This window comes from Bos mutus, chromosome 4 (genome assembly GCF_027580195.1).
Source record: "Bos mutus isolate GX-2022 chromosome 4, NWIPB_WYAK_1.1, whole genome shotgun sequence".
Lineage (NCBI taxonomy): Eukaryota > Metazoa > Chordata > Mammalia > Artiodactyla > Bovidae > Bos > Bos mutus.
In genome coordinates this window covers 93,063,216-93,086,261 of record NC_091620.1, presented here as the reverse complement: position 1 = coordinate 93,086,261, position 23,046 = coordinate 93,063,216, and positions in this window count along the sequence as shown.

Here is a 23,046-nt window from a genome sequence, read left to right as displayed (position 1 = left end):
ATGCATGAAAGTGAAAAGTGAAAGGGAAGTCACTCAGTCGTGTCCGACTCTTAGCGACCCCATGGGCTGCAGCCCACCAGGCTCCTCCATCCATGGGATTTTCCAGGCAAGAGTACCAGAGTGGGGTGCCATTGCCTTCTCCTTATGTGGGTTATGTGAGCTCTATTTCCTGCTTTCTCCCCCTCTACTCCTGTTCCATGAACACCTCCTTCTTGTTAAGTAAACATAGCTTTAGTTGATTTTCTATAGCAGCAGTAGAAACAATCCCTGCAATGGTAGCAGCCCAAAGACTAAGTTGGCTGCCACTCAGTTTCATTGTTTCCATTCCAAAGTACCAATGGCAGGTATGCATTCATGAAGTTTAAAAAAGAAATGGATTCCTCATCCTTGCATATTTCTTCAATAGTAATGTGAATTATTCTCTTTAACTTTTTGACTCGATATGGGATACGACTTTCTGGGCTGGCCAATATCTATAACAAAATTCACTGTTTTTGAGGGCAGGTGTATCTTCCTGATGTCTTGATTTTATAGAAAGAATGATCTGCTTCAGCCAACATTTGGATGTCTTCTTAGGTATCTTACTTTTTCAGTAATCCTCATCAATGTTGAAAAGTGTTTCCCTTAGCATGTGGAAGATTTTACACCATGTCAAGCCTATAAAATCCCAGATTTTTGCTTAGCTGGTCTGTCACTGTCTTTTAGACAGTGATGCATAGTAAAACTTGCATTGCCCTTGAAACATGGCTCTTGAACTGTAATATTAAACAAACAGCTGGGTTCACAATAAGCAGCTGTGATGGAAGAGGCATTTTCATGAATGGAGTCACTGAAAATATATAACTTCATTTCATACATTTATGGTAGCACACTGAGGCTATACAGTACATATACTGGGATGACTGTAATCCTGTCAGATGTAGTCATGGATTAGCGAATGTCCAAATTGGTTCATCCTTGTATACAGAGAAAATAACGTCTGTGTTAAAAAATACAAAACTGAATTCTAGTTAAGGTTCTGCATCAGGTCAGAAATAGTGATAGCCCTTAAGATGTTTCTTTTTAATTTCCTGTGAGAAGGATAAAAATGCACAAAGGAAACAATTGTAAGATACGAGGAGTTCCAGCAGGGAATAAGCATCTCATTCAGTGCTCTGTGTGTGCCTGTGATGGAAAATCCGGGTTCTTCTCGTCTGTTCTTTCTCTCATTTCTGAGTTGGGAGGGGAGGGGGAGAAAAAGTGACCTGGGTCAAGGACAGAAAGGATTCCTCAGCAACCTTATGGGATCGCAGCACCAGGCGCACAGGATTTAATGTAAAAATGGGAGAGGTTAGAAGTGCAGGTGTTTGTACATGACTTGTTTATTAGATTTTGTCTTTGGGGGGAGTTAAAGCCTCTCTTGTGATTAACTCATTTTGGACTGACTTTCTGTTTTTTCTCCCACAAAGAGGACTCTGCAGAAAACTGAGGCTTGCTCCTGTTTTAGAGGAGAAAAGTTGCTCCTCCCCCTCCCCCCACCACTCCCACAGGCAGCCCAGTGAGTTCCAGTAACGTCCAGCAGAAAGGAGACCTAGGTTACACTGTTTTGACTACTGCTCATAGACTGAGCGACTTCACTTTCCCTTTTCACTTTCATGCATTGGAGAAGGAAATGGCAACCCACTCCAGTGTTCTTGCCTGGAGAATCCCAGGGACAGGGGAGCCTGGTAGGTCCCCATCTATGGGGTCGCACAGAGTCGGACACGACTGAAGCGACTTAGCAGCAGCATAGCCTGAAGGGAAAACGTGCTCTTTTCTCAACGTGCTCTTGTTTAAATTCTTCTTTGCTGGGTTCATCTCTCTTTCAGAATGCTCCAGTCTGGTGGGTGAGGATGTGAGCTGAGGGGAAGGGGCTGAGGGCTACTCTGCCTTTTTCTAGAGGGAAGCAGTGGGGAGCAGGTGGATGTAGCTCTAGTTACAGCCTAAAGGAACACCTTGCTTCCTCAGACTAACAAACTTGGCATGCTGTGAGTTTTAATGTTTGGCTTAAAGTCTCTTTATTAGATTTTTTTTCCTTCCAATTTTATTGAGATATAATTGACATATAGCATTGTTTAAGGTGTACAGTGAAGTCGCCTACATATGAACCTTCAAGTTGCGAACTTTCAAAGATGTAACTGTGTCTTTAAATGTCCTTTCACATTGGGTAGCTCATGTGTCTGGTGTACATTGTCATGTACATGCATCCTCTGCAAGCCGTTGTGCTTTTGTGTACTTTCCTGTTCCCGGGTTGCTAGTGCAGGAGCTGTGAGACTTGGATTTGATCCCTGGGTCGGGAAGATTGCCTGGAGGAGGGCACGGCCACTCTCCCCAGTACTCATGTCTGGAGAATCCCATGGACAGAGGAGCCTGGCATGCTACAGTCGATAGGGTCACAAAGAGTCAGATGTGACTGAAGTGACTTAGCATGCACGCACTGTATAGAGTACAGTAACGTAACCTCTTTCATTCAAGCTTAGGGTGTCCAGAAGTGAGCATAAAAGCAGCAGTATATAGCCGGATTGTGTCAGTTGGATACTTAAGCCAACTTTGTTGGACTTAACGAACAAATAGTTGGAATTACCAACTTGTTCTTGGAACAAAACCAATTCGTATGTAGAGGACTTACTGTATAGCATAATGATTTGACTTACATCCACCATGAAATGATTTCCACGGGAAATTTAATGAACATTCATTATCTCTTATAGATACAAAATAAAAGGAAAAAATTTTGTCCCTTGTGATGAGAACTATTAGGATTTATTCTCTTAACAGCTTTCATATTAGACATGCAGCATTGAAAATTGAACAGTGGTGTTGGAGAAGACTCTTGAGAGTCCCTTGGACTGCAATGAGATTCAACCAGTTCATCCTAAAGGAAGTCAGCCCTGAATATTCATTGGAAGGACTGATGGTGAAGCTGAAACTCCAATCCTTTGGCCACCTGATGTGAAGAACTGACTCATTGGAAAAGACCCTGATGCTGGGAAAGATTGAAGGCGGGAGAAGAAAGGGATGACAGAGGATGAGATGGTTGGATGGCATCACCAACTCATGGACATGAGTTTGAGTAAACTCCGGGAGTTGTTGATGGACAGGGAGGCCTGGTGTGCTGCAGTTTGTGGAGTCGCAGAGCTGGACACGACTGAGCGACTGAACTGAACTGATTGATAATTGTATTTATCATGTAACACATGCCCTTCCCTCATAGCTCAGTTGGTAAAGAATCCATCTGCAATGCAGGAGACCCCAGTTCGATTCCTGGGTTGGGAAGATCTGCTGGAGAAAGGATAGGCTACCCACTCCAGTATTCTTGGGCTTCCTTTGTGGCTCAGCTGGTAAAGAATCCGCCTGCAATGTGGGAGACCTGGGTTCGATCCCTGGGTTGGAAAGATCCCCTGGAGAAGGGAAAGACTGCCCACTCCAGTATTCTGGCCTGGAGAATTCCATGGACTATACATACAGTCCATGGGGTCACAAAGAGTCAGGCACAGCTGAGCGACTTTCACTCACTCACTCACATACCCTTAATACTTTTTAATCTTATAACTGAAAGTTTATACCTTTTGACAGCTTTTATCTAGTTCTCTCTCGCCTCACTCGCCGCTGACTTCTGGTAACCACAAATCTGATCTCTTTCTCTCTGAGTTTGTTTTTGAAGTAAAATTGACCTGCAACACCATGTTGGTTCCTGGTGTACAGCATAGTGATTTGATATTTCTGTGCATTTCAAAATGATCACCGTAATGAAGTCCAGCTGCCATGTGTCACCATATAATGACAATACTTAATTATTGACTCTATTCCCCACACTGATGATTTCACACCAGTGACTCATTTATTTTATAACTGCGAGTTTGTACCTCTTAAACTCACTCATCTGTATCTTTTACGCTCCTACTCTCCCTGCCTCTGGCAATCGTCTGTTTGTTCTCTGTGATTCTGTATCTGTTTTGTTAAATTTGTTTATATGTTTTGTTTTCAGATTTCACATATAAGTCAAATCACACAGTATTTGTCTTCCTGTGTTTGACTTATTTCACTTAGCATAATATAGTTGCATATGGTGTGATTTCGTTTTATAAGGACTGAGTACTACTCCAGCATGTGTATGTACGTGGGGGTGTATATATAACGTTTTTGACATTCTGTTTTACATCCTTCTGTTTTCTTATCCCTTAACTACTTATTATAGATATAGATAATATTATGTTTGTCTTTTAACCTTCCTACTAACGTTCTGTATGGTTAATTTCCTGTCTGTATCTTATATTTGCCTTTACCAATGAGATTTTTTCCTTTTGTAATTTTCATATTTCTAGTTGTGGTCTTTCTTTTCTGCTTAGAGAAGTCCCTTTAACATTTCTTGTAAAGCCTGTTTAGTGGTGCTGAACTCTTGGCTTTTCTGGTCTGTAAAACTCTTTATCTCTCCTTCAAATTTGAATGGTAACGTTGCTGCACAGAGTATTCTTGGTTGTAGGCTTTTTCCTTTCATCATTTTAAATATATCATGACACTCTCTGCTGGCCTGCAGTGTTTCTGCTGAAAAGTCAGCTGATAGCCTTATGAGCATTCTCTAGTATGTAACTAGTTGCTTTTCCTTTTTTCTTAATATCCTCGCTTTAATTTTTGTCATTTTAATTGCAAAGTGTCACGGTGTGGTCCTCTTTGAATTCATCCTGTTTGTGACTCTCTGTGCTTCCTAGACTTTTTCTTTCCTGTATTAGAGAAGTTTTAAGCTCTTATGTCTTCAAATATGTTCTCTACCTCTTTCTATATCTCTTCTTCTTCTGGAAAGAGATAACAGTAGTATGTTTGATGTTTTCCCAGCGATCTCTTAAACTGTCCTCATTAAAAAAAATTCTTTTCCTTTATTTCTGTTCATTGTGAGTCCTTTCCACCATTCTGTCCTTCAGTTCACTGATGCATTCCTCTATATCATCTAACCTACTGTTGATTCCTTCTAATGCATCTTAAAGTGTCAGTTAATATATTCTTTAGCTGTTTAGTTCTTTATATTTTCTACCTCAGTGTTAAACTTCTCACTGTGTATGTCCATTCTTCTCCCAAGTTGTTTGAGCATCTTAATGATCATTACTGTGAACACTTTATTGGGTAGATTGGTTATCTCCACTTAGCCATTCTTCCGGGGTTTTACCCTTTTCCTCCATTTAAAAAATATTCCACTGTCATCTCATTTTTCCCAGGGGAGGTGGTAAGCCCAGGGTCTTTCTACTCTGCCATTTTGGCCATTCCCCCAAAGTTTCTGTTTTAGAATTGAATATGTGCACGCGCACACACACACACGAAGACTATTAGAAAACATGAGAGACACATTTTGGGGTGACTTAGTCTATGACAAGTACCAATAGTGGGCTCAGGAATCCTGGCCATCTCTATTCATCTTGGACATACTGTTAGCAATTATGTAAGTCTCTTGCATAGAACTTTGTCTGTGGCACTTAACACTTCCTTGTTTTACTCTCCAGTATTCAAGCTGGTGGCTCATTGGTAAAGCTGCCTGCCAATATAGGAGACCGAGGTTCAATCCCTGGGTCAGGAAAATCCCCTGGAGGAGGAAATGGCAATCCACTCCAGTATTCTTGCCTGGGAAATCTCATGGACAGAGGAGCCCGGTGGGCTACAGTCCATGGGGTTGCAAAGAGTTGGACATGACTGAGCACACACACACGTCTTTTTTAGGCTAAAAGCTAGTTGGGGACTGGATCTATATTTGATTCACCTCTAATTCCCAACAGTGCTTTCCTATAATAGCAACTCAAGTATTTGTTATTTAACAAATACTATTTATATCATCATTTACACTAGCCCTGAGGAAATAATTCAAAATAAATTGACAACTGGTTCTTTGATAGAGCATGTTTGATTGGATACCTATAGAGTTACAGATTAGAATTAATGTCCAGGTAGCACCTGCATTTTTCAAAAAAGCAATTTATTATAGAAAATTAGGTGCACACAAAAGTAAATTGAAGAGTATGAGCAGCTTAATTTACTCATCACTGAGCTTCAGTAATGATCACCATGTGAACAATCTCGTTTCCTCTCTATGCCTACCCAGCCTTCCCGAAAACAGTCAGATTACTCTGAAACAATCCAAACATCATTTTATTTCAGCTACAAATACTTTATAATACTAAATATATTTTAAATACTATATTGCATGACTTTTTAGATTCTCTTATTCTGAGAGAATAACTATTATTGTAGTATGCTTTGGGGTATTGATGGAGCCAAATTGGGTAAATTTTATAGAGTTGAGTTTGAACCATCTGAGGCTCACTGTGAGTCCCATGGTGAGGTGGTTAGAGTTGCAATGACCTGGCTGTACAAGATGACTTGATAGAAGAGCTTAAAATAAAGTGAAGTGCATGTGTTCTTTGTCACTGTGACCGAAGGACTAACTTTCCAAAGTAGAATCAGTTTTTCCAGACAAAGCTCAATTTTAGTAATAAGTTGTTGTGGTCAGCACACCAAGTGGCACCTAGTCTTGGCTCTGCCATAGACACCACTTTGAACATCTGGGATGGTTAAAGCATGACCCCCTCTCCCACCCCTGAAATCACAGGGAAAATCCAAGCGGAGGGGGGATCCTACACCCTGTTGTCCTCGTGTGTATCAGTCTCCCAGTCCCTTACAGCTGGGCTTCCTGTGACTCAGCTTGCTGGAATCGCTATCATTTCTAAGCAACTCCTGAGAATCCTGCTAAAAATCTTTGTGGGCATCATGTTTGTATCTCTCCACAGCAGACCTAGTACTGTGTCTGTAGGTGCTTGGTAAGTACCTGAAATCTTTTCCTCAATTTTCCTCAAGTGGTGAGTAGAAATAGGATGGCACTTAGAAATCAGAGCAGCAATGGGCACATTGAAGCTTTTCATGAAATACGGCTTAACTGTTTTTAGAAAATTCAGCAGAGATGTATTTCTGGCATGTGGCAAATCATCAAAATGATGGATGACTGTGTTGTAATTTTATATGGTCAAAGTATCTGTCTATATAGATATATACACACATACTTCAGATAAATTTGTATAAAACAGGTGTATTTGAGATGTGTAATGGGTACATAGTGGCAGGTGGAGAATGGTTTCTAAGTGGTCAGAGGGAATGTGTTAATGGAATCTTTCCAGCAGAGGCACCGATAAAAATAGATTCCCTCTGGGAAATTTTTCTTGGCAGAGAGCATTAAGCAGTCATATTATCATTCACAGTATTGTAATGGGAGAAAAATAGGGAAAGAGTTTGACACGGGTTTGTGATACAGAAAAGTTCTCTGGGCTCATGTAATTCCCAGGGCACTTATTTAAATTATCTGTCTATGTATTTTTATTGTCTTCAGAATTAATGAGTTATTATGACAGTTATTAGGGCTGATGGCAGAGGGTGTTGACATATTTGATGCCTGTAAATGAATGCTGCCTACCAATCACTTTTCTTCCACATGGACTAGGAAGGGATTAGGTGATGAGTAACTGGAGCAAAATCCCTTCTTGCAAAATACAACTCGGGTCAAAGACCAAATTAGGGTATATGATTTTGTTTATTTATTTTGGATGGTATTTTACTTTTATTTTTATACAGTAGGGTCTCATGAATTGTCTGTTTTATACATAGTATTGATCAGATCAGATCAGTCGCTCAGTCGTGTCCAACTCTTTGCGACCCCACTAATCGCAGCACGCCAGGCCTCCCTGTCCATCACCAACTCCCGGATTTCACTCAGACTCACGTCCATCGAGTCAGTGATGCCATCCAGCCATCTCATCCTCTGTCGTCCCCTTCTCTTCTTGCCCCCAATCCCTCCCAGCATCAGAGTCTTTTCCAACGAGTCAACTCTTCGCATGAGGTGGCCAAAGTACTGGAGTTTCAGCTTTAGCATCATTCCTTCCAAAGAACACCCAGGACTGATCTCCTTTAGAATGGACTGGTTGGATCTCCTTGCAGTCCAAGGAACTCTCAAGAGTCTTCTCCAACACCACAGTTCAAAAGCATCAATTCTTCAGCACTCAGCCTTCTTTACAATCCAACTCTTACATCCATACATGATCACAGGAAAAACCATAGCCTTGACTAGACGGACCTTTGTTGGCAAAGTAATGTCTCTGCTTTTGAATATGCTATCTAGGTTGGTCATAACTTTCCTTCCAAGGAGTAAGCGTCTTTTAATTTCATGGCTGCAGTCACCATCTGTAGTGATTTTGGAGCCCAGAAAAATAAAGTCTGATACTGTTTCCACTGTTTCCCCATCTATTTCCCATGAAGTGATGGGACCGGATGCCATGATCTTTGTTTTCTGAATGTTGAGCTTTAAGCCAACTTTTTCACTCTCCACTTTCACTTTCATCAAGAGGCTTTTGAGTTCCTCTTCACTTTCTGCCATAAGGGTGGTGTCATCTGCATATCTGAGGTTATTGATATTTCTCCTGGCAATCTTGATTCCAGCTTGTGTTTCTTCCAGTCCAGCGTTTCTCATGATGTACTCTGCATATAAGTTAAATAAATAAACAGGGTGACAATACAGCCTTGATGAACTCCTTTTCCTATTTGGAACCAGTCTGTTTTTCCAAATGTTGAACCATGTCCAGTTCTAACTGTTGCTTCCTGACCTGCATACACATTTCTCAAGAGGCAGATCAGGTGGTCTGGTATTCCCCTCTCTTTCAGAATTTTCCACAGTTTATTGTGATCCACACAGTCAAAGGCTTTGGCATAGTCAATAAAGCAGAAATAGATGATTTTCTGGAACTCTCTTGCTTTCTCTATGATCCAGCGGATGTTGGCAATTTGATCTTTGGTTCCTCTGCCTTTTCTAAAACCAGCTTGAACATCAGGAAGTTCACGGTTCACATATTGCTGAAGCCTGGCTTGGAGAATTTTCAGCATTACTTTACTAGTGTGTGAGATGAGTGCAACTGTGTGGTAGTTTGAGCATTCTTTGGCATTGCCTTTCTTTGGGATTGGAGTGAAAACTGACCTTTTCCAGTCCTGTGGCCACTGCTGAGTTTTCCAATTTTGCTGGCATATTGAGTGCAGCACTTTCACAGCATCATCTTTCAGGATTTGGAATAGCTCAACTGGAATTCCATCACCTCCACTAGCTTTGTTCGTAGTGATGCTTTCTAAGGCCTACTTGACTTCACATTCCAGGATGTCTGGCTCTAGGTCAGTGATCACACCATCGTGATTATCTGGATCGTGAAGATCTTTTTTGTATAGTTCTTCTGTGTATTCTTGCCACCTCTTCTTAATATCTTCTGCTTCTGTTAGGTCCATACCATTTCTGTCCTTTATCGAGCCCATCTTTGCATGAAATGTTCCTTTGGTATCTCTGATTTTCTTGAAGAGATCCCTAATCTTTCCTATTCTGTTGTTTTCTTCTATTTCTTTGCATTGATCGCTGAAGAAGGCTTTCTTATCTTTTCTTGCTATTCTTTGGAACTCTGCATTCAGATGTTTATGTCTTTCCTTTTCTCCTTTGCTTTTCGCTTCTCTTCTTTTCATAGCTATTTGTAAGGCCTCCTCAGAGAGCCATTTTGCTTTTTTGCACTTCTTTTCCATGGGAATGGTCTTGATCCCTGTCTCCTGTACAATGTCATGAACCTCATTCCATAGTTCATCAGGCACTCCATCTATCAGATCTAGGCCCTTAAATCTATTTCTCACTTCCACTGTATAATCATAAGGGATTTGATTTAGGTCATACCTGAATGGTCTAGTGGTTTTCCCTACTTTCTTCAATTTAAGTCTGAATTTGGCAATAAGGAGTTAATGGTCTGAGCCACAGTCATCTCCTGGTCCTGTTTTTGTTGACTGTATAGAGCTTCTCCATGTTTGGCTGCAAAGAATATAATTAATTTGATTTCGGTGTTGACCATTTGGTGATGTCCATATATAGAGTCTTCTCTTGTGTTGTTGGAAGAGGGTGTTTGTTATGACCAGTGCATTTTCTTGGCAAAACTCTATTAGTCTTCACCCTGCTTCATTCTGTATTCCAAGGCCAAATTTGCCTGTTACTCCAGGTGTTTCTTGACTTCCTATTTTTGCATTCCAGTCCCCTATAATAAAAAGGACATTTTTTTGGGGTGTTAGTTCTAAAAGGTCTTGTAGGTCTTCATAGAACCGTTCAACTTCAGCTTCTTCAGTGTTACTGGTTGGGGCATAGACTTGGATTACTGTGATATTGAATGGTTTGCCTTGGAAACAAACAGAGATCATTCTGTCATTTTTGAAATTGTATCCAAGTACTGCATTTCAGACTCTTTTGTTGACCATGATGGCCACTCCATTTCTTCTGAGGGATTCCTGCCCGCAGTAGTAGATACAATGGTCATCTGAGTTAAATTCACCCATTCCAGTCCATTTCAGTTCGCTGATTCCTAGAATGTCGACATGCACTCTTGCCATCTCTTGTTTGACCACTTCCAATTTGTCTTGATTCATGGACCTGACATTCCAGGTTCCTATGCAATATTGCTCTTTACAGCATTGGACCTTGCTTCTATCACCAGTCACATCCACAGCTGGGTATTGTTTTTGCTTTGGCTCCATCCCTTCATTCTTAATGGAGTTATTTCTCCACTGATCTCCAGTAGCATATTGGGCACCTACTGACCTGGGGAGTTTCTCTTTCAGTATCCTATCATTTTGCCTTTTCATACAGGTCATGGGGTTCTCAAGGCAAGAATACTGAAGTGGTTTGCCATTCCCTTCTCCAGTGGACCACATTCTGTCAGATCTCTCCACCATGACCCGCCCATCTTGGGTTGCCCCAAGGGCATGGCTTAGTTTCATTGAGTTAGACAAGGCTGTGGTCCTAGTGTGATTAGATTGACTAGTTTTCTGTGAGTATGGTTTCAGTGTGTTTGCCCTCTGATGCCCTCTTGCAACACCTACCGTCTTACTTGGGTTTCTCTTACCTTGGGCGTGGGGTATCTCTTCACGGCTGCTCCAGCAAAGCGCAGACATTGCTCCTTACTCGGACGAGGGTATCTCCTCACTGCTGCCCTTCCTGACCTTCAACGTGGCGTATTATCAGTCCCAATCTCCCAATTCATCTCACCTCCACCTTTGCCCTCTTGGTATCCATACACTTGTTCTCTACATCTGTGTCTCTATTTCTGCTTTATGAATAAGATTGTCTATACCGTTTTTTTTTTTTTCAGATTCCACATATATGCCTTAATGTATGATATTTGTTTTTCTCTCTTTCTGACTTACTTCACTCTCTATGACAGTATGACTTAGTTGAGAGGTTCAAGTTAAACTTCCTCTTCCATCCACCCTTCTTCCTCTCCCTTCCAAAACTTGGGACTTATATGTTTAGGTGTGCCCTGGGACAGAGAGAGATGGGACAGCCCTGGATGGGGCTGTATGACATCTGGGAGTGAGGGTGGACACAGGCCACCAAATGGATATTCCAGCTGAGCTCTTCAATTCTGCTACAAGGGAAAGCAAGAGGAGTTTCAGAAGGGCATGATTCATAGGTCCTTGCCTTGTGAGGCATAGCCATCCTGCCCAAGAGACACCATGACCCATCAGTACCTCCGTTTTTGACCAACCTGATGAGCACCTCCTCCTGTTTGGCATAGGGCAGCTAGGAGGGAGATGGGCAGAGACACAAAGGGTATATGATGGTAGCTTCCCTTCTGTTATTTATTAGTGGCTAATAGTTAGACCACGTTAAAGCATTGCCTGTAACATTTCTGCAGACTCACCAGAGAAATAAGGTCACTGCACATCTAGATTTTGTTGGTTTAATACTTAGATCCATTAAAGCAGAAATTCCATTGCCCCGAGCATTACCTCCAGGTATTTCCAGATGCAGCAAAATCACGTGGGCATCATTTCTGTACTAGTTTTCTACTGTGTTTTGGGCTCAAAGAGACCTTGCATCAGCTTTTTCTTCAGGCGCAATCCCCTTTTGGTGATCCTTGTATTCTAAAGGTATCACAATTTCCTGGTAGTCTGTGGTGGAGTAAGGCAAGAAGGCCCTTTTCTGTTAGATTCACACTGTATGACAGGCCCCAGTCAGTGTTGCTTGGAGTCACATGATGAATAAAACTAGTCTTGTGTTTTTCTTGGAAACCCTTTGTTACACTAGGACTCAAACACGTGTTCAGGCTCAGCTACCTATCAGTTGAAGTACCAGACATCTTTGTGGTACTCATAATCACTTTACCCCTTGTGACAGTCTTCTCTTGTGGCTCAGCTGATAAAGAATCCACCTGCAGTGTGGGAGACCTGGGTTATATCCCTGGGTTGGGAAGATCCCCTGGAGAAGGGAAAGGCTTCCCACTCTAGTATTCTGGCCTGGAGAATTTCGTGGACTGTGTAGTCCATGGGGTCGCAAAGAGTCAGACACAACTGTCGACTTGCACTTTCACTTTCTTTCTTGTGACAGTCAGTTTTTTTACTGGTTAATAGCTACTGGCAGGGGCTCTGGGTGCACAGACCTGGGTATGGCATAAGCCCTCTAGGAGGAGGTCATCATTAATGCCACCATTAATGCCAGAACTTACACAGGACTAGGGAAACAGAAATTTGGAGGGCACAAGCAAAACCTGTGTGTACCAGGACCCAGGAGACAGGAGCAGTGACCCCACAAGAGCCTGACCCAGACTTTTCCGTGTGTCCAGGAGTCTGTGGCCGAGGCGTGGGTTGGTGGTGACCCGTTGCAGGGTAGGGGCACCGAGTGCAGCCATGTAGGACCGCCAAGACAGACGGGTCATGGTAGAGAGATCTGACAAAACGTGGTCCACTGGAGAAGGGAATGGCAAACCACTTCAGCATTCTTGCCTTGAGAACCCCATGAACAGTATGAAAAGGCAGAAAGATAGGACACTGAAAGATGAACTTCCCAGATCTGTAGGTGCCCAATATGCTACTGGAGAAGAATGGAGAAATAACTGCAGAAGGAATGAAGAGACGGAACCAAAGCAAAAACAACACCCAGCTGTGGATGTGACTGGTGATGGAAGTAAGTCTGATGCTATAAAGAGCAATATTGCAAAGGAACATGGAATGTTAGGTTAGGTCCTAAAATGTCAGGTCCATGAATTGGATCTGGTAAGGTAAATTGAAAGAGATCAAATAGGAGATGGCAAGAGTGAACATTGACATTTTAGGAACAGTGAACTAAAATGGACAGGAATGGGTGAATTTAACTCAGATGACCATTATATCTACTACTGTGGGCAGGAATCCTTTAGAAGAAATGGAGTAGCCCTTATAGTCAACGAGAGAGTCTGAAATGAAGTATTTGGGTACAATCTAAAAAATGACAGAAGGCAAACTGTTCAGTATCACAGTAATTCAAGTCTGTGCCCCAACCAGTAATGCTGAAGAAGCTGAAGTTGAATGGTTCTGTGAAGACCTTCAAGACCTTCTAGAACTAACACCCAAAAGAGATGTCCTTTTCATCATAGGGGACTGGAATGCAAAAGTAGGAAGTCAAGAGATACCTGGAGTAACAGGCAAATTTGGCCTTAAAGTACAAAACAAAGAAGGTTAAAGGCTAACAGTTTTGCCAAGAGAACGCACTGGTCATGGCAAACACCCTTTTCCAACAACACAAGAGAAGACTCTACAAATGGACATCACCAGATGGTCAAAACTGAAATCAGATTGATTATATTCTTTACAGCCAAAGATGGAGAAGCTCTATACAGTCAGCAAAAACAAGACTGGGAGCTAACTCAGATCACGAATTCTTTATTGCCAAATTTAGACTTAAATTGAAGAAAGTAGGGAAAATAACTAGACCATTCAGGTATGACCTAAATCAAATCCCTTACGACTATACAGTGGAAGTGACAAATAGATTCAAGGGATTAGATCTGATAGAGTGCCTAAAGGACTGTGGATGGACAGTTGTGGCATTGTACAGGAGGCAGTGATCAAAACCCATCCCCAAGAAAAAGAAATGCAAAAAGGCAAAATGGCTGTCTGAGGAGGCCTTACAAATAGCTGAGAAAAGAAGGGAAGCTGAAGGCAAAGGAGCAAAGGAAAGATATACCCATCTGAATGCAGAAGCTTCAGTCTGTTGTCTCCTGGAGTCCTTTCAGGCCCTTGAAAGTGACCCTGTGAAGGCTTCTCCCATTGGTCTATCTGATGTGCTCAGAGTCATAATCCCAAATGAGACTCATCTAGGACACCACTGGAGGTGACTGCTGTTTCCTCTCTTTCTTAGCCCTGTCACTCAAACATCCCACACACCTGCCTTCCGCACCCAACCTCCAGATTTATCAGGGTTCCACCAGCACACCCACTTCAGCAGCTGTGGTCCTTCATTTTGGTACATTGTCTGCTCTAGAATTTAGGGTTTGGAGGGAGTCTTATCCTTGCTTTAATTTTAAATTTGATACTACATTCCCTGTATCTTATTTTGAGTCTTTCCCCTCTCTCTCTCTTTGTATTTGATCTCTTATAAAATTATAACATTGAACTCTTGTTTTCCAGGGCTGTATCCTATCACCTTAAGCACTCTCAAATGTATTTAGAAGTAATTATTTTTAATTATTTGCCTTTTATATACATAAAATGTTGAATTGCATAAGGTTTTTATGCTTATTTTAGTTTCTCAGTTTTAAGTACGTTTTGCTTGCATTATGCTTAATTTTTATAACTACTTGTATATCATTGAATTACATATCACATACATTTAAAAATTTTTCTTGAGCATCTAAAATCGCCACTGAGTGAAAGAAAATGATGGATTGAATCATTTCTAGCTCCTTTTACAGTCTGGAAATTCTGTTTATTCTTTGAAGCTTGCCACGAGGCTCTCATTACTTGTGTTTCTAAATTAAAATGATGGGATTAAATTGACCAGAAACTTTTAGCCCAGTTATAAAATTTTAATGACTGGATGCTTTTAGGTTGCAAATGTATACACTTTTATATAAGAATAAAGTATATGTTTGGAGTCTGTGACTGAATATTAACCATGTAATTGAGAATGCTTGCCACGACATTTTAATAAAATTGCATACTTTTTATTTTCCATGAGTAAGAAATTAGATTTCAACCATGTGTTTTGTTTGGCATGGGGTGGGGGCGAATTGGGAGCCTCCTAAATCTAAATGTCAGGAATGTGCTACTATAGGAAGTGAAGAGACTTGCAGAAACTGCTTCTTTAAAAGCCTGCTATAGCACAGAGAGGGTATTTTGAGGAAGCGCTACTAGGTGAGAGCAAAAGTGTTGTAGGCAGTGCTTTGAAGAAGTGAAATGTAAGCAGTTGCTTCTGCCTTTTACCAAACATTTGTGTCACTCTGGAGATATGGCCCAGGGACGGGTATGCATCAGCACTTAAAAACAGATGGTCGACCTAATAGCTGTCCTGGTGGTGGGCTGGATTTAGGGCACATGAAAGCTGCAGAGAGGGGCCCGGCAGAAGTCTGTTTTGAGTCTACAAAGTAAATGCTAAACTATGTAGTGAATCACCGGCTTTTGGATGTCCAATAAAGGCAGCTGAAATCATAAACTTGGAATTAGCAAGAACTAATGGATGGAAGAAGATAGCTGGATCTTTTTTGTTTTTTCCCTGAGACAATAAGAATTTAATGGGCTAGTTGTCCTCTTCTCTTCTGAGGTTTTAATGTGTGGATTCTTAAGTTTATCCATTCAAGAAATTTGGACTAAATGTTTCCTGTAATACAAAGGTATTTCGTGAGGATTAAGGTAAGGTGAACGGGATAAAACACCAGACTTGCAGAACTGGAGGATGTTAGACATTCTAGTCCAAATGCCTTCATCATGAGAGGGCTGGGATGCCAAGGTCATTGTGCAAATGACAGGGCTGAGGCGAAAACTCAGGTTCTCACCTCTGTTAACCCACACCTTTTTTTTTTTTTAAAGGGGGAAGGATGACTAGAAAGATATGAAACATCTGTATTATTAATTATCAGTATGGAAAGAGGGATTTGTTCCAATCTAGAAGCCAAGTTCCTGCAGTCTCTGATAGATATTTTCCTTCAGTGAAGTGAATGACAATCAAGTGAATATGAAGACTAGATGTTATATAATCAACAGTATCTGAAAAGCTCTCAAACTGAAGAGGTTGAGAGTGTAGAACTCCATCCCCTCGGGTTCCAGTCTTGGCTCTACCCCTTTCAAGCTTGAATGCCTTTGGCAGCTTTCTTAACTTTTTACTCCTGGATAAATTGGGGTAATCAAGGCAGTTATCTCATTTGTTGATCTTTAGATGAATAAATGCATGTCAAGTGTCTGGCACAGCATAACTGGCCCATTTTAGGTATTCAAATACAAGTTATTATGTTTCTAATTTAAAAAATAGATTCCATAAACCAAATAAAGTGAACAAGTAGGTCCAGATTGATGTGATATATGCTGTGATAGAGAATTATGGAATCACAGAGGAGAGGCATTTGACCAGGGTTGGCAGCAAAAATCAAAAACTCAAGATCTCTTCACACATTGTGAATGATTTTTCCTTCACTGTTTTCTTCTCCACACCCAGTCCTACTCCCCAAACCTTGATCTCCTCCAGAGTTTCTTATGTCAGTGTTCATTTAAGTCAGGAACATAAGGATTACCTTGTAGGCATAGATCTCCCCACTACCCCGGCCTGCCTCAGTTTTGTATCCTGCTTCATTCAATTATTTTGATACTGTTAACATATTTGAATGCTCTGTTAAATTTATTTTTCAGAATTGATAATGTACCATTGATGGATATTCCATCCTTTATTAGCCACTTTTTAACTATCATGGAAACCATTTCATAATTATATATGTATCAGCAAATCATCATGTGTATACTTTAAACTAACACCATGTGTTATGTCAATTATACCTCAATAGAACTGGGAAAAAGATGGTTCAGATCTTGTGGCAGTAGCAAACAGTCTTCAGGCAAAGACTAAGCATCTTTTTCTAGCCATCCAGCCTATTACCACAGCCTCAGTGTTCACTACCAAACAGGACTAGACTGAAGACTAGCCCTTCAACTTTTTTGCTGTTTCTTGGACTTACTTTGATCCACATATATGCTTTCAGCAGGTTGTTTTGTAGGCTGGTCTTTCTGAGGCATCATTGTTGGTCTTTTTCTCCTCTCACTCTCTCATCTCTGCTCTTCTCTGTGTATATTTTTTCTTTATCTAGGAATTCTGGCAGGAAATGAAGTGAGTGTTTAGGGTAGTATTACAAGGAAATCAGATCACCCTTGATAAAATAATCCCTGCCCCATTCCTCACCCACTCCAGTACTCTTGCCTGGAAAATCCCATGGACGGAGGAGCCTGGTGGGCTGCAGTCCATGGGGTCGCTGAGGGTCGGACACGACTGAGCGACTTCACTTTCACTTTTCACTTTCATGCATTGGAGAAGGAAATGGCAACCCACTTCAGTGTTCTTGCCTGGAGAATCCCAGGGACCGGGGAGCCTGGAGGGCTGCCGTAATGGGGTCACACAGAGTCGGACACGACTGAAGCGACTTAGCAGCAGCAGCAGCAGCAGCAGCAGCCCCGGTCCTCTGTCGAAATGTGTCCTCAAAGAGGAGTGGTGGACTACCAAGTGTACTGTAAGTCCATCACCGATTGCATCATGGAATCGTGGAAGAAGACACAGTTTTGGGGAAAAACAGTAGAAATACTTGGAGGCAGAATGAAAGAGGGTTGGGAAGTGATAAAGGAGTACTAGGAATTGTGCACTGGCAGAAATTTTAAATCAATATCTCTCTAAAATAAATTGCCAAAGAAAATTCTTTGACAGGATGGAGATAAAATTAGGTAGAAGAAAATAAAAGTGTTGGTTTCCACCTTGTTTCCTAACTTTCAGTCTCTCCCTGTATTTGATAACTATCATGTCTTCATTTTCCAAGTATACAAAAAACGATCACTAAATGGCTCATTAATTATAGGGTTTATGAGAAGTGTTAGTAGTTTACAAAACATGAATACCAAAAGGCTTCAGATATTCGTAGAATTTAAAATAGGCAGTAGTGAGCCATTCCCAAGAAGAAAGCATGTTGTTAAAACCGAAATGTGTGTCCCATCACATCTGCTACGTTATCCCTGAAACCATGTAAAGGAAGGGCCAGGTCCATAAAATTCTGAAAGAATCATAGCCAGAACATTTTAATGTGACCTGTTGTTTTGCATTATGTAGACAAGAAAACCATTGGCTTTTCCAAATGGTGGCATAGATGACTTTAGAGTCATTGCATCTTGGCCCAGGGTCGTAACACTGTCTGCATTGCCCCTTGGGACCCTCCTGCACAAGGACACGACCGACGCTCTGTGCCCCCGTTGCACACTCTGGATCTGTGATCCTGACCTCTTCCTCCCTCTCTTTAGATTTGGCCCTGGAAGGTGGCAACTGCCATTACCTTTCTAGAACTGCATCTCGTTTTCTTTTTTGAGTCCAAGTCTGTACCTGCCCCCTGACATTCTGCCGTTGCACCAGGTTCAGCCTGAGTCCCTAAGTGTGTTATGTGCCAGTACCTTCCTGCTCTTTGAATTCCTGATTGTTCGACACTGTATGAGACTGGCCTTTCTAACTGAAGCTTCCCCTACACTCGCCATTGTGCACTGCTACCAATAACATATATACCCACACCCACTTAGAAAGTACTCTTTTTGTAAGCTTTTACTTCAGCTGTTCCTTCTGTCTGGAAAGCATTCTCTACCACCCCGCCCCATCCCTCACCCCCCCGCAGTCCCAAAGCATGTGTACTTATTAACTGATCACATGTCATTTCTCCATGAAGCCTTCCTGGATTTCCCCAGATGAATTTAGACTTTCTATTCACTTCTCTACGCATCTCTACATTTCTTTTCCCATAGCACAGTGTATGCACTTTTATTACTGTGTTTTCCAAATACTTCTCTGGGTTGGTTTTCTGTTTGTTGTGGCTGAAGCTTTCCATTTCCTTGATCACGTTGTGACGCTAAACGGCTAAGGCTGTCAGGCACTTTTCTGTCCCCACAGAAGCTAACATAGTACCTTGCAAGTCACTCCTGTTCAGAAAACTTCTGTGAAATTTGTTAGAAACGGGAACAAAATATGGTTAATCAATCCAGTTCGAAGGTTGATGTTAATAGTCATTTACTAGTTGGTTCACGGTGGGTGCATGAATAGGTGTGTGGGCATGCTCAGTGGTGTCTGACTCTGCGACCTCGTGGACTGTAGCCCACCAGGCACCTCTGTCCATGGTATTTTCCAGGCAGGAATACTGGAGTGGGTTCCCATTTCCAACTACAGGGGAGCTTCCCAGCCCAGGGATCGAACCCACATCTCTTGCATCTTGTGCACTGCACCACCTGTATGGGTAGGTATGGGTGGCTATTTTCCAACAGTATTTTAAAATAGTGGTTTCAGATGTTTTGAGAGCAATATAGTAGAACAGATTACTATAAACATTGCTGCTTATAAACCAGGCACATAGTTTTAAGATTTAATATCCTTTCTTCTCTCCCAGTATTATGGATTGGAAAAGATTTCTCACCAAATAGCCTCCTCATCAGTTTTCACACATAAGTGTATTGACAGGAAACAAAATCCTTGTGTTTTTAATTCTTGAATACTAGCATTCATAAAATATTACTTGTGTATAACTTAATGTCTTAGAACATTTCAAGGCTTTGAAACCTGGAAATTACTTCTTAGGGGAACACAGAAATGGTATTCTTTGTGACTGCTTTTCACAATCTAGGACCCAGTGAGTTAGCAGAGTCCAGACTTGGCAAGCCAATCTCAACTATTCCTAGTGGGAAGTATTTTGGTTTTAACTTCCTTTGGAAAATCTCCCAAGCTGGAGGGGAAGTAAACATACTTCAAGAATCAAGGCTCCTTTTTGAAATTCAATTTTTAAAAAGTTTTCTTTTTTTTTTAAAGGAATTCTGGCTCTGCCTCTTTCAACAAATTTTTTCTCTTCTTCATCAGCGTGTCATCTCTCTCTTGTCAGCTGCCAAAAACTGGCCTTTTCCTGGGCTCCTAGGGATTTGAAACATCTTGGCAGGCTAGAGAGGAACATGGATGGGAAAAACTCACAAAGAGGGTGAGAAATGATGTTTCCAACTTCCTACTTTTCTTGGCCAGATTGGTTTTCTGTGTGGGAGGAAAAAACCTCTGGAATCATTTCAAGTGCTCCACTGAGATTCAGACTCGTAGGGCCAGACTCATTAAATCAACAAATACTTAGCATGTGCTGGGAGTTCTAGTCGACAGAGAACTTTTAAAACAGTCCACAACCGGTGAAATGCTTAGATGTAATTAATGGTGGAGATAAAATGTTTGCAACATTTAATGGCAATATAACTGACTCGCATAACTCCAAAAAGTACATGCTCAGTTGCCAGATGTATGGTCAAGACAGAAAAAGAGGAGTTCAAAGAATGAGGACTCTTTGTAGATGTCTGGTAATAAGGGGGTCATCTGTCTTTCAGAGGAAATGGGGAGATGTGTAAGGACATCTCACAGGAAGTGCATATTTGGCTGGGTTTTCAAGGCAGCTGCAGCTAAGTCCCCCCTACAAGCAGTGTTTTAAAGAGGCAAAATATCTGTCATATGGACCAGTTTGTCCATTATTACTGTTCTTTCTCCATCTAAACTGGAAGTGTTAGTTGTAGCCCCCAGGCTCCTCTGTCCATGGGATTCTCCAGGGAAGAATACTGGAGTGGGTCGCCATGTCCTTCTCCAGGATATTCCCGACCCAGAGACTGAACCTGGGTTCCTTGCATTGCAGGCAGATTCTTTACCGTCTGAGCCACCAGGGAATTATTAACTTGTAAACTGTGTGTTTTGCATATATTCCGTCTAGTCCCAACAGCTGTGCAAAGTGGATATTCTATGATTTTATAATGTCTTCTATTTTGTTGGACTGAAAGCTCTATGGGAACAGGGATGGATTTGTCTGCTTTTTTTCATCTTTATTTCCTTAAGCCTAGTACAGTGTCTGGCAGATAAAAAGTACCTGATACTTATTTCTGGACAACATGAGCTGAAGCAATTGACCCAGACTCTCAGTGCCAGTAAGTGGCAAAGCTGGGATTTCCACTTGTCTGTGTGGTCACAGTCTTAGGTCTTTTGTGGTATAGTGGACTTCAGTGATGACTGTGATTTAAAGAGTTGGAGAGAAATGGGAAGGACATGCCAGTCTGGAGCATTAGCATGAGGAAGATCACAGAGAGAGAACTAGTAGATCGCTTTAATAATGGTAGTTATAGGCAAACTGGAAAAACAGATTGAGGCCTGATTCTTATAAAACTTTATACAGCAGGCCTAAATATTTTCATTTTCTTTTAGTTGATGGAAAATAATACAAAGGTTTTAAACATGAGAAACAGTGATCAAAGCAGCACTTTAGGAAATTCATGCAGCAGCCTTCCTTCATGTGAAGGAAGCTTTGGAAGGATAGGCTAAAAGCTGAGGTCAGTGGGGAGACTGTTCCAGCTGCCTTAGCAGGAAATGACAAAGACCGAATCAAGGTTAACTGGCATTCTCCAAAGATATGGATCCTTTCTCAGATCAGTGAAGATGGAAATGATGGAGGCATGCAAGATATAATCTAAGGAAGCAGTCCCCAGCATTTTTGGCAACAGGACCAATTTTGTGGGAGACAATTTTTCCACATACTAGGGTTGGGGGAATGGTTTTGGGTGATTCAAGAGCTTTGCATTTATTGTGTACTTTATTTCTATTATTATTACATCAGTTCCAATTCAGATTATCAGACGTTAGATCTCGGAGGTTGGGGACCCCTGATCTAAAGGAAATATCTTCAGGCACTTAAAAAGAGGAAAATTTTGAAGGTAACTGGATTGTAAGCCTCTGTAACTGGACAAATGATGGTACCCTTGGAAAGGCAAAATAATAATCTTTCTAGTGGAATTCAGTTTTAAACCTGTTATAATTGGGATGAATGACACAGTCAATGGAAGGGAATTTGAATATTCAGGGCTGATACTGATATTATAGGTCGAATTGCAGGACAAAGATCTAGAGGAAATAACAAAAACCATGCTAGTGAATGAGGGAAGACAGGGACTGATATTAAAGAGAAGTTACATTACAAAAGTGAATTGCTTCTTTTTGATAAACAGTGGTATTGAACTATAGTAAGAGACTCGGACATGACTGAGTGACTTCACTTTCACTTTTCACTTTCATGCATTGGAGAAGGAAATGGCACCCCACTCCAGTGTTCTTGCCTGGAGAATCCCAGGGACGGGCGAGCCTGGTGGGCCTCCATCTATGGGGTTGCACAGAGTCAGACACAGCTGAAGTGACTTAGCAGCAGCAGTAAGATGTACACATTAAGTCTGTATATAGCTCAGTGAGATTTCACAAAGTGATACACTCATGTACCACACAAAGATCATGACCTAGAAAATCACCACCATCCTAGAAGCCTCTCTTAAAATAATCCTCCTGGAAAAGGTAGCCATTATTTTGGTCTTTCTCACTAGAGATGTTTGGGACTCTTGCATGACTGAAACTGTGCCGTATGGTGTGTATGCTGTTGTGACTGGCTTCTCATGCTCTACAATTATAGTTGTGAGATGTGTCTTTTCTACTTTGACCCATGGGTTATTCAGAAACATATTGCTTGATTTTTACAAATTTGGAAGTTTTCTAGCCTTCTGTTACTGATTTTAGCTTAATCCCACTGAAGTCAGAAAACATTCTTGGTATTATTTCAATCCTTTGAAATTTGTTAAGACTTGCCTTGCAGTCTAGCAAATTTTCTATTTTGGTAAATGTTCCATGGTAGTGGAAAAGACTCTGCGGAGGAATGCGTACTCTGAAATGCTGAGTACGGTGTTCTATAAATGTCAATTAGGTCAAGTTCATCAATCATTGTGTTCAACTCTTCTACGTGTTAATGCTTTTTTTGTTTGCTTGTTCTGTCAATTACTAAGAAAAGCATGTTATATTTTCACACTATCATCACAAGTTTGTTGAATTCTTCTGTTTTTTTTTTTCAAATTTTAATGCTTGTTTATTAGATACAGATGAATTCAGACTTTTATATCCTTCAGTTGAAA